A 17,091-nucleotide genomic window follows, 5' to 3' on the forward strand; every position below is an offset into this window, starting at 1 on the left:
AAAGTCAACTGATAACTGAAATAAGCCAGATTATGAATATTTGAAAAAATAAAACCCAGCAAACCAAAAAGCTTGAGCAATCCTCTCTTTTTATAAACAAAAGCATGAATGGTGTCTGGCACATGTATGTACTCAATTAGTTATCAATATAATAATTTTAAATGACTTTCTGAAGGTCAAATTATGAGTCAATGGCAGAGCCCTATCTAGAATCTAGTTCCTCTGAGGGCAAGTTCAACGAAATTAGTATTTTCATTTTCATATACTAACACTGCTTCTTCATCCTTAAAACAGTTTATACTTACTAATATTTATCTTTCAAGTGTCAAGACTAAGGCAAAATTTGGTATTATTACATTTATCATGAATCTTTTGAAATTGTCTCACCTCCATAACTAAAATAAATTGGCCCAAGTATGATCAGATCTTCTCCTAAGACTGACATTTCACGATTAGACTGTTTCCATAACTTTAACCAAAGCACTCTCATAACTAAAATCAGCTAGTCATGACCACTGGTATACAAAAGAGCTTCCAACATTGTAATGTATCAAAAAAGCTTTGAAACCTCCAACACACTGAATATACATTACGTGGTATATCACTGTCTAGAATAATACAGACTCAAAACACGACCCAGCTGACTTCTTCTAAATGAGTTGTATTATTTTCACAGATCAAAAATTTTGCCTTCTGGATCACTCTTCACCAAAAGAAAATTTGTCATATGACCAAAGACAACATAATTCTAAAAACAGATACCCCATGTTGTCATGTATTGAGAGAGATTCATTTTCAAATTTTATTTTATACCAGCTACTTTCGGAATCTGTACCAAACAGCAAAAAAGAAACAAACAGTTTGGCTTATACATTCCACATAGATTATGCTAGATCAAACACAATAGCAAACTCATGAATTTATCATATGTGCTAAGAACACTGTCAGTACATTTCATGAAAATCCAAGTAGAAATAATGCCTAAAACATAATATGGGATAATGGCAAATGGACTTTCTTCTTGTACCCTCTCAGTGTCACCAAAAAGAACCACTTTGGTGCTCAAGCACCATGGCCAAGTTGCCCTTTTCTTTTCAGTAACAGGTTTCTGTTCGCCTGGGAGAAAAATCTCAGTGGGTTTCTGATAGTGCCCTGGATACTGACATTCTGCCAGTATAAATAGTCACAGTCAAAGTCTAATGTGCGTGTAACCACTTGTAGAAGAGGCTTAATCTCACCCAAATTATTACTCACTGGTTACAATTAATCCTTCTACCCAAAATGCCATAAGCCTAGTCATTTTTATCAATTGAATCTAAATGGTTACATCAGACTAGAGACTTTGGACTTCAATGTTGATCGTCTGTATTAAGTCAAGGCAAAGCATCATTTACTTATTAATAGTTCCCCACCTCAGGTAAAGTAAGAGGTTGCTATCTGCTAGATCTAACAGTAAAAAATAAGAATTTTACTCCCAGCCCCCTAATTTTAATAAAAATTTGGGTTCATTAGATCATACCACCAAAAAAGGAAGTCAGCAATATTGGGGGATGGTGTTCAATGAGTAGGCATCCCAAGACAATGAAAAACTGTGGACTACAGCCTAGCGATGATTCTGTTTGGACATGATTTCACAATACTTAAAAAAGAACTTATCCCCCTACCACTTTAACCTAGTTGAGTGGTAATAACTCTCTTTTTTTGAGGTTAAACATTTATTATTTCAATCTAAAATTATATTATCACCTCACTTCCACTAGAGGGGTCTATCTACCAGTGTAGTTAACTCTAGTAACTCAGGTGCACCTTAAATCCATTTCCAGCTAATCTGTGCCACAAAGCTAGCCTTGGGATCAGAACTATGTGCTTTAAGGTTGTTCTAGTTTTCGGGCTCAGAAACGGATGAACAGCAAGAAAATGGAGTGCTGCAGTCATTCAGAGGCTGCTGCAGGAGACCAAGGGTTTTTGGCAAAAGAATACAAAGTCAGAATCTCTTAAATATCTTCTGCCCTAGTTGTTTCCAAGGCTGAATACGCATCAACCAGGTCCTTCCTTCGTTCGTTCGTTCGTTCGTTCGTTCGTTCCTTCCTTCCTTCCTTCCTTCCTTCCTTCCTTCCCTCCCTCCCTCCCTCCTTCCTTCCTTCCTTCCAGATAAGTAAAGCTTTTAAACTCCTGACCTCAGAGGCTCCTCTTCTATACTCTGTAATATATAATCTGAATAGCCAAATTGCCACGTTTTCCCAGCAGCAACCTTAACTTGGGCCACTTGGGCGGGTGTAGGTCAATATGGGAAAGTCGTTTCAGGGTCCTCTCATTATTCTACCAAACCACTGACAGGCAAAAACCCAACCAACTCGATGTATCAAATTTACTATCCACAGGTTTTGTGCATGATTTCTTATCTAATTAATTCAAAACCACAAATAATTGGTTAATTTTAGTCAAGAGGTTATCTACCACCTTTAAGTAGATGCCTAAAATAGGGAACAGTTTAGTTTAATTAAAATATAGGCCAGACCAAGGAAGATGAACAGAGCCTTACTTTTTAACACCATCTTGTGGGATATAGCTTCAAATCTAGCATTCAGGGACAAAATGGGGCATGAGTAAAAGGATGACTTCCCTAGAAAATAATTAGTAAGATTTTTTTAAATTTAGAAAAACCACGAGATTGAAGAACAGAGGAGATATATGTCCCAACTCACATATATTTCAATCCTTTATTTTAAAAACAGCTCCTGTTTTTGTTTTGGATAAAAGCTGAGCACCAAATTCCCTTTCTGGTCCCCCATCCAAAATCCTAGTAGAATTCCTTGATTAGAAGCTAGTTCACACTTCTCCCCACTTTTTTTTTCAAACGTAGGGGTGGTTTTTGGAATATGGGCCTCAACCATTACATTCCAGCTTTAACGTAAAAAGACGTCATGTGACCATCACATCAGAGACTTGGGGCACGTGATTCCAATTGGTATGTGTGGGGCTCCAGCCACTTAGCTGGAATTCACCATAAACTGCATCTCGAGCATCAAGTTTAGCCTCCCCAGTCCATTGTGACATCCAGCAAAGTGGAGTAAGTGCTTGCTCCTCAATAGTTTTTACTTTTCCCTACATTTTCTACCTACTGTTAGCCAGGCTCTCTTCCCTCCTCCCCATCCCTCTTAACAGGCCGGGCGCCCCCAGCATCCCGTCTGTCTCATGCTAAATGGTGAGGCTCTGCAACCCACTTAGTTCCAAGCTCAACCTTTTGCAAAAGCTCAACCTTCTGCACCAATGGGGATATCGTGCCGCTTAGGTGAAAGGCAAGGAGCATCGCATAAGGCTAGAGTCAGATGCCATTAACCCCCACTCCACCTCCCGGGCTGGGATCATCTTACGTCCCGGAGCCCGGCGGTCGGAACCGCCAGCACACTGGAGCAGCGACGGCGGCAGCAACTTTGGGACTGGCGAGAAGCCAGGGCGGGGGTGGTCGGCGTCCCCGGGCTTCTCATTAGAGCGCTTAAGCACTGCGGGTGGAGAAAAGTAAACACAGGCAAGTGCAGCTGTGCGGGGAAAGGCGGGGGGTGGGGGGCGCATATTACCTCCCTCCGGTCGCCCCTTCGGCTCTCCCTCTCCAAGAGTCGGAGAGGTCCGGGACCGCCGCCGCCCCGACCGCGCGCCTGGGGCCGCAGAGCCAAAGGAGCTGAAAAAAGGACAGGGGATGTGGGGACAGGGGAGAACGGAAAGGTACTGCCCTACTGGCCCAGAGATGTTCTCCTACTGAAAGGAAAAAAAAGTGCTTACTCATAGGGAGAGGAGGTGCGATCGCGACGCCCTCGCTAAGGACGAGGGAAGCAAGCAGAAGGCAGGCAACCCAAACCTCGTTCCTTCCTTCAGCCACGGCCCCCCCTCTCCAGAGCCCCAGGGTCGGCTTAAGCCAGCCAGGTCACCCGAGGCTGGCCTGTGGGGGCTACAGGAGTAGCAGGCTGCTGGCTCCGGGATTTCCTGAGTCCGGGCGGGAGGGGAGGGGGGATGGCAGTAGCTGGAGAAGGACGACAGAGGGAAGTTGTGCGCTCCTTTTCCACTTCGGGGCCGCAGCCGCGGAGGGGAATCAGGGCAAGGGTTGGCGTCTAGCATTCCAGCCCACGACTGGCAACAAGTTAAGAGTAACTAGTAAGAAAGCACCACTTAATACAGTGAGGAGCAGAAAACGTGTTTGCGGCGGGTGCTGGTAGGGAAACTCCCCGTCACTCCCACACCCATTTCGGTTGCGACCGATCGCCCGGGCACCCGAGGGCTCCAACTGAAATTTCTCCGACCTCCCTCTCCCCCAACCCCCGCCCCGCGGTGCGAGGCACGTTCCTGCTGAGCTTAATCGAGATGCTCTCCCCAGGACCACTCCTGCCCACTCCCAGGAAACCCGCTCCCCTAGTGCCCGCCGGCGCCTACAAAGCACTTACGTAAAATCGCAGAGTCCTGGGTCTGGCCCGACAGCCGCCGACCAACGCACTCAGACAACTTCTGCACCTCGGAATCTTTGCGGCTCTGGTTCTAAAGCCAGCGCTCCCTCCCCTCCTGCCAGCCCCCTCCGCCCCTCGGCCGCCGCCATTGGCTCGGGTGGTGCTAGCAGTCGGCCTGGGAACCAGGAAGGGGATTGGGCCACGAGCCTGTCACATCAACTGGGTGGGGATCCAGGAAAATAGGCACCGGGATGGGCACCCAGGAGGGATAGGGACTGCAACTCTGCAGCAGGGAGAGGAGAATGGTCCCCAGCGCCTGAGTCTCCCCTTCCTACTTGGGCTAAGAAGAAGTTAGAAGTCCAACGTGCCTGGCTCGGAGTACGTATTCACAAAATCTTATGGGATTAATAAAAATATGAAAAAGTTGGGAACGAGAATTTGAATGCCACCTATATAAGTCTATGGGGGAGGGGTACAGTTTCTCCCAGAATCGTGAGAAAAATAACGGCATGTTGGGGAACATTCCTAATTACATCTGCAACAATCAGTCCAGGTGTCAAAGGGCGCGGAGGGAAACATCAGCAATCATTCCTTTCCTTAAGAAGTCAAAGGAGAAGAATATGGGCAGGGCAGGGCTCAAACTTTTGGCCTCATGCCAAGTAAGTTGTTAGCCCACATCACCTGTCTGGTATGTTTGTCCATGCGGAGAGGGGTGAGAGGAGGTGGTTGGAAGTACCTTGGTTCTACTCTTTTGACCGGAAATGGGTATCAATTCTCATCAGTCTCCTTTCACCAGAGAAAACTTGGAGACATGTTACTGCTCCCCAGACTGCCATTTCTTCTCCTTCTCTGCCCAGGAGATGGCTTCTACGTCATAGCTGACCTCTTTCATTAATACACGTGGAGGTTATCTGCATTCCAAACCTATGGCTCATCGTAGATCCAAAATCAACTCAGAGAGCCAGAGTTTGAGGGATTCTGCAGGGTCAGGTCAAGAGACTGACTTGTGGGATAGCTGTAGAAGAAAAAGTCTAAGCCCTTTCCTGTTCCAGTTGTAACCATTTTGTTCAGGAAATGTGTGCTTAGAAAGTTCTGTCAACATTTAAAATTAGTTCAATTAAGTCACATTTTACATATACCAGGAAAAAATGCTGAAATGCTTTAAAATTGAATATTCTTGAAAAGGAACCCCTATTTCGTCTGCCATTATGAATTTCCTTAGAGAAATTAATCTGTAGTGAGTGCCAAGGCTTCTTAAAAGGGAAGAACTTGGGGAGTTCGTGTATTGCCTAAAGGCTAGACTAGCAGAGGACTTGGCAGTAGGAAAAAGCCTTGTTAAATATTAATTAATGATTAACGAACTGGAAGAACTTATGAAAGGCACAGGAAGGTGAAAAAGAAATGAGAGGGCAATCATGCTTTCACAAACATTGAATTTCTGTTACAGGAGATTTTCTACTGGTTCAGGTTTGGGTCAGGACAAAAATACTGATTTCAACATGTTGGCGTCGGATTGAACATGGAGTCAGTGTGTTGCCACACACATGTACAGTAAGCTTCCAAATGAGATTTCTAGCATTCAGTAATTGGCCCAAGGTTTGGTGTGACTTCTGGAATTCTTCACAAAAAATTTTTAGATACAGGAAATAGGCTCCTTCAGTTTTCTACCTTTTATGGTGTCTGTCAGTCACCGCTGAAGAGCTTCCACCTGCTCTTAAACTTAAAATTACAGACTGAGCTATAGCATGAAGGGACTCTGTAAGCTAAATTTTCCAGTGCAGATATATTTATCTCAATTACGTTGTATTCAATTTTAGTTTATTTTTCAAATTCTAGAATTTAAAGTAAAAATATTAAGAATCCTATGTATATGCTATTTACGGTTCCTGTTTTTTATTCAAAAAAGCTTACATAGAGCCGAGTGGGGTAGCTCACGCCTGTAATCCAGCACTTTGGGAGGCTGTGCGGTGGGAGGATTGCATGAGACCAGGAGTTCAAGACCAGCCTGGGCAACAGAGCAAGACCTCATCTCTACAAAAAAAATTAATAAAAATTTTTAAAAAGCTTAATAGAATCTATACTTTGATAAAAGTGTTCATTCACCACTGCCACTGAGGATGTCGGAATTCAGTCAAGAAATGTCATTTTAATTGAAATGCAATAGTCCATAGTTTCAAAGCTGCAGAGTACCTAGCTGATGGCATTAGTTCTCATTGCCTCAGTAACTTTCCAACAGATAAAATACTCCCTAAACACAGAAGCACCTATTTGGATGCTAGTTGAGATTCCTGTTTAACAAGCTCTACTATATAATTCAGGTAGAACTCCATCTTAATGAGTACTATTAAGATAGCCAGCCAGTTTGATGTAACTAAGCTACCTTTGTGTAGCCCAGAATCTAAAGGACCTTTTCAAAGTTTAGCATTTTGCTGGAAGAAAGGAGCCCAAGCTCAAAGCTCTTAAACAGCATTTCTTTATAATCTTTCACACAATCAGTTTACTTCACAGAGGATCATTCACAAGTAACCCAAAGTTGATTGTTTTCTTATCTATATCAAAAAACCTGCACAGATGTTGCTTAGAGGTTTTAATTCATTTTGACAGTGACTTGCCTAGTTCTTGACACATAGGAGTTCAGTAAATGTTTGTTGAACTAATGGTTATTTTATGAGTTTATTCTTGTTAAACAACAGCAACAAAAAGCTATTAATATATATAGGACTCTCACAGACCTTGTGAATCAATAACCTAAGAGTTTTTACCTTTTCTTCCATTTCCAATTTTCAATCCTAATGCCTTTGTAATAAATCACTTAAAGTCATTATCGCAAAATTTTGAAAACTATTCTTCCTGTCCTCCGTTGATATCATAGAAAGGCTCCAATATCCCTCTTAGGTTTTTTGTCTGTCCATGCTACCTTTCTTTTCTCCTTTGATATGCACATCCCCCTTTTCCTTGCTGTTTTTCCTATTTTTCTGCCCAACACCAACACTCTCCCCAGTCTAGTTCACAAAGTATTATGTGTACATAGTCTAAATTTTTCCCTGAAATTTTCCTAAAGTTGTCAGTTTCCTCTTTTATCCATTTTTAATTTTTTATTCTTAACATGTCATTGCTGGCTTGATTTTTTTTTTTTCTCTTGAGACAGAGTTTCACTCTTGTCACCCAGGCTGGAGTGCAATGGCACAGTCTCAGCTCATTGCAACCTCTGCCTCCCGGGTTCAAGCGATTCTCCTGTCTCAGCCTCCCAGGTAGCTGGTACTATAGGCACCTGCCACCACACCTGGCTAATTTTTGTTTTGTCAATAGAGATGGGGTTTCACCATGTTGGCCAGGCTCCTCTCAAACTCCTGACCTCAGGTGATCCACCTACCTCGGCCTCCCAAAGTGCTGGGATTATAGACACAAGCCACCGTGCCCGACCACTGGCTTGAACTTTTTATCCATTTTTTATTTTATTTTACTTTATTTTTTCTTCTTTTTCCTCGCCCTGCCCGGGATAATTTTTATCAATTTTTTTAAAACCTCCTTTCTGTAGTCTATTAAAATATGATTTTGCTGCACAAACTTTATATAAGTCAGGAATAACTTAAAGAATCTTGATCAATTCAATACTAAATCATTTTTCTAACACACCTAATTGTTTTCTCAGTCTCTAAATGTACAATTGTGTACTAATTTGTTTTAATTAATTGTATTTTATTTTATCAGATTATTTTCAAGGAATTATCCTTTTTTTAAATCATCTTTTTAATTCATGGATAATTCTATTCCATGATGTGATATTTTAGGTTCTTGGATTGATCCTAATTCCTCTTTTTATTCAGTATGCTGTGAGATGACATTTTTATTAAAATTAAGTATGATTTTAAAGGTTTGTCTTATATTTAAAATATTTGGCATAGAGGAAGTTTTGAAAGACCTGGACAATTCTTAATTTTTTTTTGACCCATAGGATACAGATTTGAACAGTTATTACCACTGTTTATTAGTGAATTGTTTTTATGTTTCCAGCTCAAAATGTACACATATATAGCACATGAATATTAATAGTGAATAGGCAATTGTCAAATATTTTTCAAACCTAAAGGTTATTATGAATCTGAATGTTTGCTAATGCAGGCCAACTATCTTACACGCACATTCACGTAAAGAAATTACTCTGACATGTCCAAGGTTATTTCAGATATTCACTTGTAAAAAAAGAATAATTGGCCGGGCGCGGTGGCTCAAGCCTGTAATCCCAGCACTTTGGGAGGCCGAGACGGGCGGATCACGAGGTCAGGAGATCGAGACCATCCTGGCTAATACGGTGAAACCCCGTCTCTACTAAAAACACAAAAAAAATTTGACAATTGCCTATTCACTATTAATATTCATGTGCTATATATGTAGTTCCAGCTACTTGGGAGGCTGAAGTTGGAGGATCACTTGAGGCTGGGAGGTTGAGGCTGCAGTGAGCTATGATATCACCACTGAACTCCAGCCGGACAACAGAGTAAGACCCTGGTGAAAGAAGGAAAGTAAAGAAGGAAGGAAGGCAGGGAGGAAGGAAGGAAGGGAGGGAGAGAGGGAGGAAGGAAGGAAGGAAGGAAAGAAGGAAAGAAGGGAGGGAGGGAGGGAAGGAGGGAAGCAGAAGGAAGAAAGGAAAGAAAGAAAAGAAAAGAGAGAGGGGAACATCACACACCAGGGCCTGTCACGGGGTCGGGGGAGAGGGGAGGGATAGCATTAGGAGATATACCTAATGTAAATGATGAGTTAATGGGTGCAGCACACCAACATGGCACATGTATACATATGTAACAAACCTGCACGTTGTGCACATGTACCCTAGAACTTAAAGTATAATAAATAAAGTAAAGAAAGAAAAGAGAGAAAGAGAAGGAGAGAGGGAGGGAGAGAGGGAAGGAAGGAAGGAAAATAAAAGAAAAGATTTGTGACTCTTGTCTTACATTAATTAAACTGCAAGTTACAGAAGGTCTTGCTTTTAGTTACAGTAATTTTTTTTTTTTTTTTTTTTGCTTGCTCTGTTGCCCAGACTGGAGTGCAATGATGCAATCTCGGCTCACTGCAACCTTCCAACTCCTGGGTACAATCCATTCTTGGGCCTCCTGAGTAGATGGCATTACAGGTGCGCCACCACGCTGGGTTAACTTTCGTATTTTAGTAGAGACTGGGTTTCATCATGTTGGCCAGTCTGGTCTCAAACTCCTGATATCAGTTGATCCACCCATCTCCCAAAGTGCTGGCATTACAGGCATGAGTCACCTTGCCTGGCCAGGTTACAGTAATTTTGACAGTTACTTTAGTTAGAGCCATAATAATCCCTCCCTCAATGAGATTTACAAAGTTAATTGGCACATATCACATTTTGCTTTTAAGGAAGTATTATTAATAACATGCCTATAACTTACAGAGAATTTAAGGTAGGTGAGTGCACTAGCTCAGATATACAACTTGATGTTATCATTTTGTGTGTCTGGGCTATAAAGCATTCTTTTCAGTGAAATATTCAACCTCAACCTTTATTAGAATGTAATTTGAAATATTGGAGGCTATTAAAAAAGTCTTTTAAACATATACAAACAACCCTTCAGAATAAATTGTAGCACACATTTCAAAATTTATAAAGATTATCCATAATCTTCCACAGTACTAGCCAGACTTCTAAAGAAACAGTCATGTCCAGTCTATTGCGTTTAATTGATTTCTGAATATGTAAGGCCAAATTTTGGTGAATTTATGAGTGTGTACTTGCATTATGTGTGTGTGTGTGAGAGACAGAGAGAGAGAGAGAGAAAGAGAGAGAATATAATCAGATTTTTAAATGCTATAACTGTTTATTCTACCAAGAATGCTTATAGTTAAGTATTTGGGTCTGTGTCTACTAAGTATGCAAAATAATGACTTTAAAAAGAGATTGACAGTGTGACACCATGGGTGAACCTTGAAAACATTATGCTAAGTGAAAGAGGCCAGTAACAAAAGACCACATATTGTATGATTCCACTTATAAAAAATGTACAAAAAGGGAAAATCCGTAGAGACAGAAAGTAGATTAGTGGTTGCCTAGGACTGGGGGTATGGGCAATCAGAGGGAAATGAGGAGTGACTGCTAGTGGGGTTCCTTTTTGGGGTAATGAAAATATTCGAAAATAGACTGTAGTGATGGTTGCGTAACTATTATGAATAAATTTAAAACTATTGAATTGTACATTTTAATTGGTGAACTATATGATATGCGAATTACATCTGTTACTTTAGACAAGTTAAAATTAACAGAATTTAACTGAGCAAGAAAAACCAAAACGATTAGAGAATTAGCTAGCCCCCAGAATCAGAACAGATTCAGAGATTCTGGGGCTGCTCCATGGTCAGAGAAGATTTATGGACAGAAACAGGAAAATGACATACAGAATACAGAAGCGAGTACAGAAGAAATAGCTGGGACTTTGCCTTATTTGAGAAGGGTTTGAACAGCTGGCTGCCTGTGAGTGGTTGTTGAAGTATGGCGGCTGTGATTGGCTGAGACTCAGCTATTGTTATAGAAGCCTATTCCTAAATTAGGTTTTCAGTTTGCTTACCTACCAAGTTAGGTTGCAGTTTATACTTAAGAATTCGAGTATACAAGTACAAAGACTTTCTCAGGCAAAATTTTAGTTTGATTTAACGTATCTCTATATAGCTGCTATTCAAAAAGAGAAGATTGACAGAATTAGGCTGTTAAGCACAAGGAGAACCATACTAATGAGGATATGATATGAAAGGATCTGTAATTGCAGAGAAGAAACTAAACTCATGCAATCAAAAGGGCCTTGGGAGATAAATTCATCCACTTCTTGGTTAGCATGATCCCATTTTTGTCACTGTCACTGAAAGAAGAACGTAGTGCTTTAACTTACTACAAAGGAGATGTAAATTAAACATTACAAAAAAACATTTAAACAAATCAAATAAGCCAGAAATAAAACCTAGGCAGTAAAAGGTGCTTTTTTTGATACTTTTAAAAAGGTTTGAATTACCATATGACTAAATTGGTCAAGGTATTTAAATCATGCCACAGTTTTCATAAATACTTGCAGTTATAAGGATAATTGCACATTTGGTTTAAGTAATCAAGAAGTTCCTTAGGAAGTGCCACAGAAGGTTTGAAGATAAGAAGTTTCATTCTGAATCAACACACATCTCTTCGGTAATTCAGAACCAATAATGTTTTCACTGGTTTGTTTCTTTATCAATGCCGTGGATTCACCTGAACAAGGGTGAAAATAGAATGTAAAGTTGTTCATTCAGGGAGGCATTTCCTTTCATACACTGAGCAACATTATCATAGCTTAAATCCCATTTGGTGGTTGGAATAGAGTAGGCCTAAAACTGCTTTATTAAGGCTTTATAAAAAGTTTTAAATATTTGGGAGTCTTTTGGAAAGGACACCACTTGAAATGAGATCATATGCCTAAGATTATGCTAAGTCAGAAGTTAGCAAACTTTGCCTGTAAAGGGCCAGAGTGTAAATATTTTTGTATACGAGCCATACAGTGTCTGTTGCAACTACTCAACTCTGCTGTTGTATTGTGGAAGCAACCATAAAAAATAAATAAACAGGCTGGGCAGGTGGCTCATGCCTGTAATCCCAGCACTGTGGGAGGTCGAGGCGGATGGATCACCTGAGGTCAGGATTTCAAGATCAGCCTGGCCAACATGGCGATATCCCTCCTCTACTAAAAATACAAAAATTAGCAGGGCATGGTGGTGCATGCCTATAATCCCAGCTACTCAGGAGGCTGAGACAGGAGAATCGCTTGAACCCGGTAGGCAGATGTTGCAGTGAGCCGAAATCGTGCCATTGCACTCCACCCTGGGCAACAGAGCAAGACTCCATCTCAAAAACAAACAAACAAACAAACAAACAAACCACCAGCCGAGTGTGGTGGTTCATGCCTGTATTCCCAGCACTTTGGGAGGCTGAGGGAGGCGGATCACTTGAGGCCAGGAGTTCGAGGCCAGCCTGGCTAACATGGTGAAACCCCGTCTCTACTACACATACAAAAAATTAGCCGGACCTGGTGGCTTGCACTTGTAGTCCCAGCTATTCTGGAGGCTGTGGCACAAGAATCATTTAAACCCAGGAGGTGGAGGTTGCAGTGAGCCTAGATTGCAGCACTGAACTCAAGCCTGGGCGACAGAGCAAGGCTCTGTCTCAAAAACAAATAAATATAAAATAAAAATAAAAATAAAAAAAATTAGCCAGTCATGGCGGCATGTTCCTGTAGTCCCAGCTACTTGGAAGGCTGAGGCACGAGAATCACTTGATCCCGGGAGGTGGAGGTTGCAGTGAGCTGAGACTGCGCCACTGCACACCAGCCTGGGCAACAGAGCCAGACTCCATCTCAAAATAAATAAATTAAAAAATAAATAAGGCCCGGCGCAGTGGCTCATGTCTGTAATCCCAGCACTTTGGGAGGCCGAGGTGGGCGGATTACGAGGTCAGGAGATGGAGATCATCCTGGCCAACATGGTGAAACCCCGTCTCCACTAAAAATACAAAAAAATTAGCTGGGCGTGGTGGCATGTGCCCGTAATCCCAACTACTCAGGAGGCTGAGGCAGGAGAATCGCTTGAACTCTGGAGGTGGAGGTTGCAGTGAGGTGAGCTGAGATCACGCCACTGCACTCCAGCCTGGCGACAGAGCAAGACTCTGTCTCAGAAACAAACAAGCAAACAAACAAACAGGCATGGCAGTGTGCCAGTAAAACTTACAAGAACAGACAACAACAGTTTGGGTCGTCAGACTGTAGTCTGTGGACCCCTGTCTGGATTGTTGGGCTTGCTCCAATATTATTTTGGCATCTGGATGGAGCCGTGTTCTCAAAGTGGTATTTAGGAGTTGGTTTATAACTGATGATACGAAACAGATTGAAATTAGCACTGTTTCATTATTACAATCTTAGGTCTTCACAATGTTTCATACCAAGCAACTGATGGGATGGCTGTCTACTCTCTCTTCTTTTTCGCCTTTCAAATTTGAAATCACAATGGCCAAATTTGCGGGTGGGAGGGAGTGAGGAGGAATAAAATAGCAACTACTATAGCTACTACTTATTGAGCTTCTTCTAGGCCTTGTACTAGAAACTTTATATACATGATCTCTTTAATGCTAATAACTAACTCATTAACGAAAGCATTATTTTTCCCATTTTCATATGAGAAAACTAAGATTTACAGAATAAGTAACTTTTGCCCAAGATCATTTTGCTAGTAATGCAGGAGCTGAGATGTGTGAGTGTGTGGGATGATTCCATCTCTTGTCTGACGCTATAGTTTGTGATTAGAACCAAAGGATTTTACAGGAAGCATTCACTGTACTTTTATCTAAAAAAATAAGGCAAAGGAACGCTATTAATGATTGCACCTTTCTTCTCACTTCTTTGAAAAAATGGTTAGCTCGCTGGTGATAAATCTCTGAGATTAGCACGTATGTTTTATTACATGCTATGGTCTGAATGTTTATGTCCCCCCAAAATTCATATGCTGAAACCTAATTACCTAGATGACAGTATTAGAAGATATTGTATTAGAATATATGGTATGAGAAAATAGTAGAAGATGGTATTAAAAGGCAGGCTTAATATATCCAATTTTCGCTTTTTTTTTTTGAGATGGGGTTTTGCTCTGTTGTCCACACTGGGGTTGAGGGGCGTGATCTCAGCTCACTGCAACCTCCACCTCCCAGGTTCAAGTGATTCTCCTGCTTCAGCCTCCAGAGTAGCTGGGATTATAGGCACGCACCACCACGGCTGGCTAATTTTTGTGTTTTTGGTAGAGATAGAGTTTCACCATGTTGTCCAGGCTGGTCTCGAAATCCTGACCTCAGGTGATCCACCCACCTCGGTCTCTCAGTGTTGGAATTACAGGCATGAGCGACCATGCCTGGACTAATGATTTTTGTATTTTTAGCAGAGACAGGGTTTCACCATGTCTTCCAGGCTGGTCTCGAACTCCTGGCCTCAAGTGATCCGCCTGCCTCAGCCTCCCAAAGTGCTGAGATTACAGATGTGAGCCACTGTGACCGGCCAATTTATCCAATTTTTTAAAGAAAATACATAATCATAGCCCAACTTATTCTACCTGATAAACTCTGAATTATGGGTCACATAAACCATTTCAGAGGGGTAATTTTAAACCAATTAAATGTATTCTAAATTTAATGCACTATAAAAAGAAAAACACCCAAAACATATGGCTGACAGTTCATTCAATTTTACTTAATTTAGGGTCTTTTGAAGTATCAAATTTTAAAAGTAAAATAATTTGATAATTAAAACCATGGGATATTTGTATTAGAGGGAACATTATAGACCACTCCCCTCACAGTACAGATGAGTAAAACTGAGCCCTGCAACAGCAAATTGACTTGCCCTAATCTTTTTTTTTTCAAATCCTTTTATAAAGTCACTTTAGCAGGTGGCCTTTTGAGGATTGTAACTTTCTTTTTATATATTTCCATTTTAAATGTGGCTTTGCAAATGTGCTACATAATGATGTACTTCAGAGACATTTCCATAACGGACATCATGTAGTACGGTGGAGTCCCTTTCAGCTGTTAGTTTTCTACAGAAGTGACGTCAACAATAGGGTACGGCTCAGTAGGGTATAAGTGTGTTTCAAAGTCTTGCACCTACGCAGAAGTATAGGGCCAGTACTGGACTGACCAAGTTCAGGAACCTTGTCAACCAAAGGAAATGAAAAATCCAAGCTTTAAGGATCTAATCCAAGATAAGGGGGTGATGAGGATGCAAGGTAAGACAAAATCTGAATAGCACCTCAGCAGAGAGATGATTTGTTAGTTTTGAGACAGTACCCCAGACAGATCACAGAATGCAAAGATTCTTTATTTGAGCTGCTCCCTGAACCTGCTCCCTAATTAATAACTCTGATTCTAAGAGACATGAAAGTCACTGTATCATTCCTTGGGAGGCTGGAGTAAATTATTCACATCATTAGGAACAATTCAAAGTCTGCAAAGAGGTCCCTTGTCAGGTAATTCTGCCACACAATGGAAAGGCTTCATTTGCTTTGCTTCCTTAAGTCTCCTTTCTCCGTTACCTGATCTTTGAGTATACATGATCCTTTTTTTTCTGTTAAAGGAATAGACCCGGCTGGGCGCGGTGGCTCAAGCCTGTAATCCCAGCACTTTGGGAGGCCGAGACGGGCAGATCATGAGGTCAGGAGATCGAGACCATCCTGGCTAACACGGTGAAACCCCGTCTCTACTAAAAATACAAAAAAAACTAGCGTGCCTGTAGTCCCAGCTACTCGGGAGGCTGAGGCAGGAGAATGGCGTAAACCCAGGAGGCGGAGCTTGCAGTGAGCTGAGATCCGGCCACTGCACTCCAGTCCGGGCAACAGAGCGAGACTCTGCCTCAAAAAAAAAAAAAAAAAAAAAAAGGAATAGACCCTTTCTTTTCTCTTCATCAAAGCTGATAAATAAATTGCAGCTTTTTAAAAAGCTTTCCAATTTCTTTTTTACCTTCATCAAAGCAGGTACTGCTCATTAAAATGGCATAATCTCTCTGGATTAGTGTGAATTTCAACTTTTACAGAAGAGAAATCCCACAAATGAGAGAAGCATAGGTAACAGATTGCAAAGGGTTGGCAATACTTCCTTTAAATCTGAATGTAAATACCAGCCTCTCCTAGCCCCCAGCAACATATGCTTATGTATTGGAGCTCCCCAGATGCACAGAATGGATGTGCAAGATGAGAACCAGTTGTCAAGGATTCTTTCGTCTTTTGAATTTGTCTTGCAATATTTAAAATAGTAATATGTATTTTTTAACCAGAAATGATTCAGAACATTAAGATCTTTCCTGTGCCTTGTTTTCCATTTTGAATTAAATATATTATTTTTCAAAAATGAATCAATACCTTCATTAACATTTATATCAACTTTTTTTTTTTTTTTTTTTGTGGAGGAAGGAAAATGCTCTGAAGATTTGGAACAGCTCAGCCTCCAAAGTGCAGGTCAGAAAATTGGGCTAAGTGAATGCTTATCAGTAGAACTGTAATTTGTTCCAAATACCTTATAGCATTTTATAAATAATTAGAAATATGAGTTTCATTTCTAAAAGGGAAACTGATACATAATTTATAACTGTATGAAAGCGTAAAGTATTATATAAATTCAAGAAATACACAGTTTTTTAATTATTTAAAATTATATAAAGTGAAAGTGCTATGCTCATAGCTAATTTCTATATTTTCACTTATTCCTATTATAAACCATTAAATTAATTTAATGTTTTGGTACTCCATGGAAACTATTTGCTTAAACAGTAACATCTACAAACTTAAAACCAACATCTTAAATCTCAATGCAAGGTACAATTCTTTTCCAGGATCCCTAAAATAGGTAATTTCAATTACTGCCCTGAAGGCTTTATAGAAATACCAGGAGGCCAGTAGGTGGCTCACGCCTGTAATCCCAACACTTTGGGAGGTGGAAGGGAAAGATTGCTTGAAGCCTGGCATTCAAAACCAGCCTGGGCAGGAAAACGAGACCCCAGTCACTATAAACAATTTAAAAAATTAGCAGGGCATGGTGGTGCACACCTGTAGTCCCAGTTACTCGGGAGACTGAGGCGGGAGGATCCCT

The 17,091-nt window shown here is 41.0% G+C and overlaps 1 protein-coding gene and 1 long non-coding RNA gene across 3 annotated transcripts in view; one reads left to right on the forward strand and one right to left on the reverse strand.

Moving 5' to 3' along the window:
* The window catches only part of PLS3 (plastin 3), an 89,470-nt gene extending 84,255 nt beyond the window's left edge, over positions 1-5,215 (reverse strand). For both annotated transcript variants that reach the window (XM_011957531.1, XM_011957530.1), the window contains exon 1: positions 4,437-5,215. The gene's annotated coding sequence lies outside the window, so the exon portion shown is untranslated. The remainder of the gene's footprint in view (positions 1-4,436) is intronic.
* The window catches only part of LOC105522911, a 38,142-nt gene continuing 24,017 nt past the window's right edge, over positions 2,967-17,091 (forward strand). The window contains exons 1-2 of the long non-coding RNA XR_001003510.1: positions 2,967-3,070; positions 3,166-3,292. This is a non-coding gene — a long non-coding RNA (uncharacterized LOC105522911). The remainder of the gene's footprint in view (positions 3,071-3,165; positions 3,293-17,091) is intronic.

This window comes from Colobus angolensis, unplaced genomic scaffold, assembly GCF_000951035.1.
Source record: "Colobus angolensis palliatus isolate OR3802 unplaced genomic scaffold, Cang.pa_1.0 Scaffold446, whole genome shotgun sequence".
In the NCBI taxonomy this organism is placed as follows: Eukaryota; Metazoa; Chordata; class Mammalia; order Primates; family Cercopithecidae; genus Colobus; species Colobus angolensis.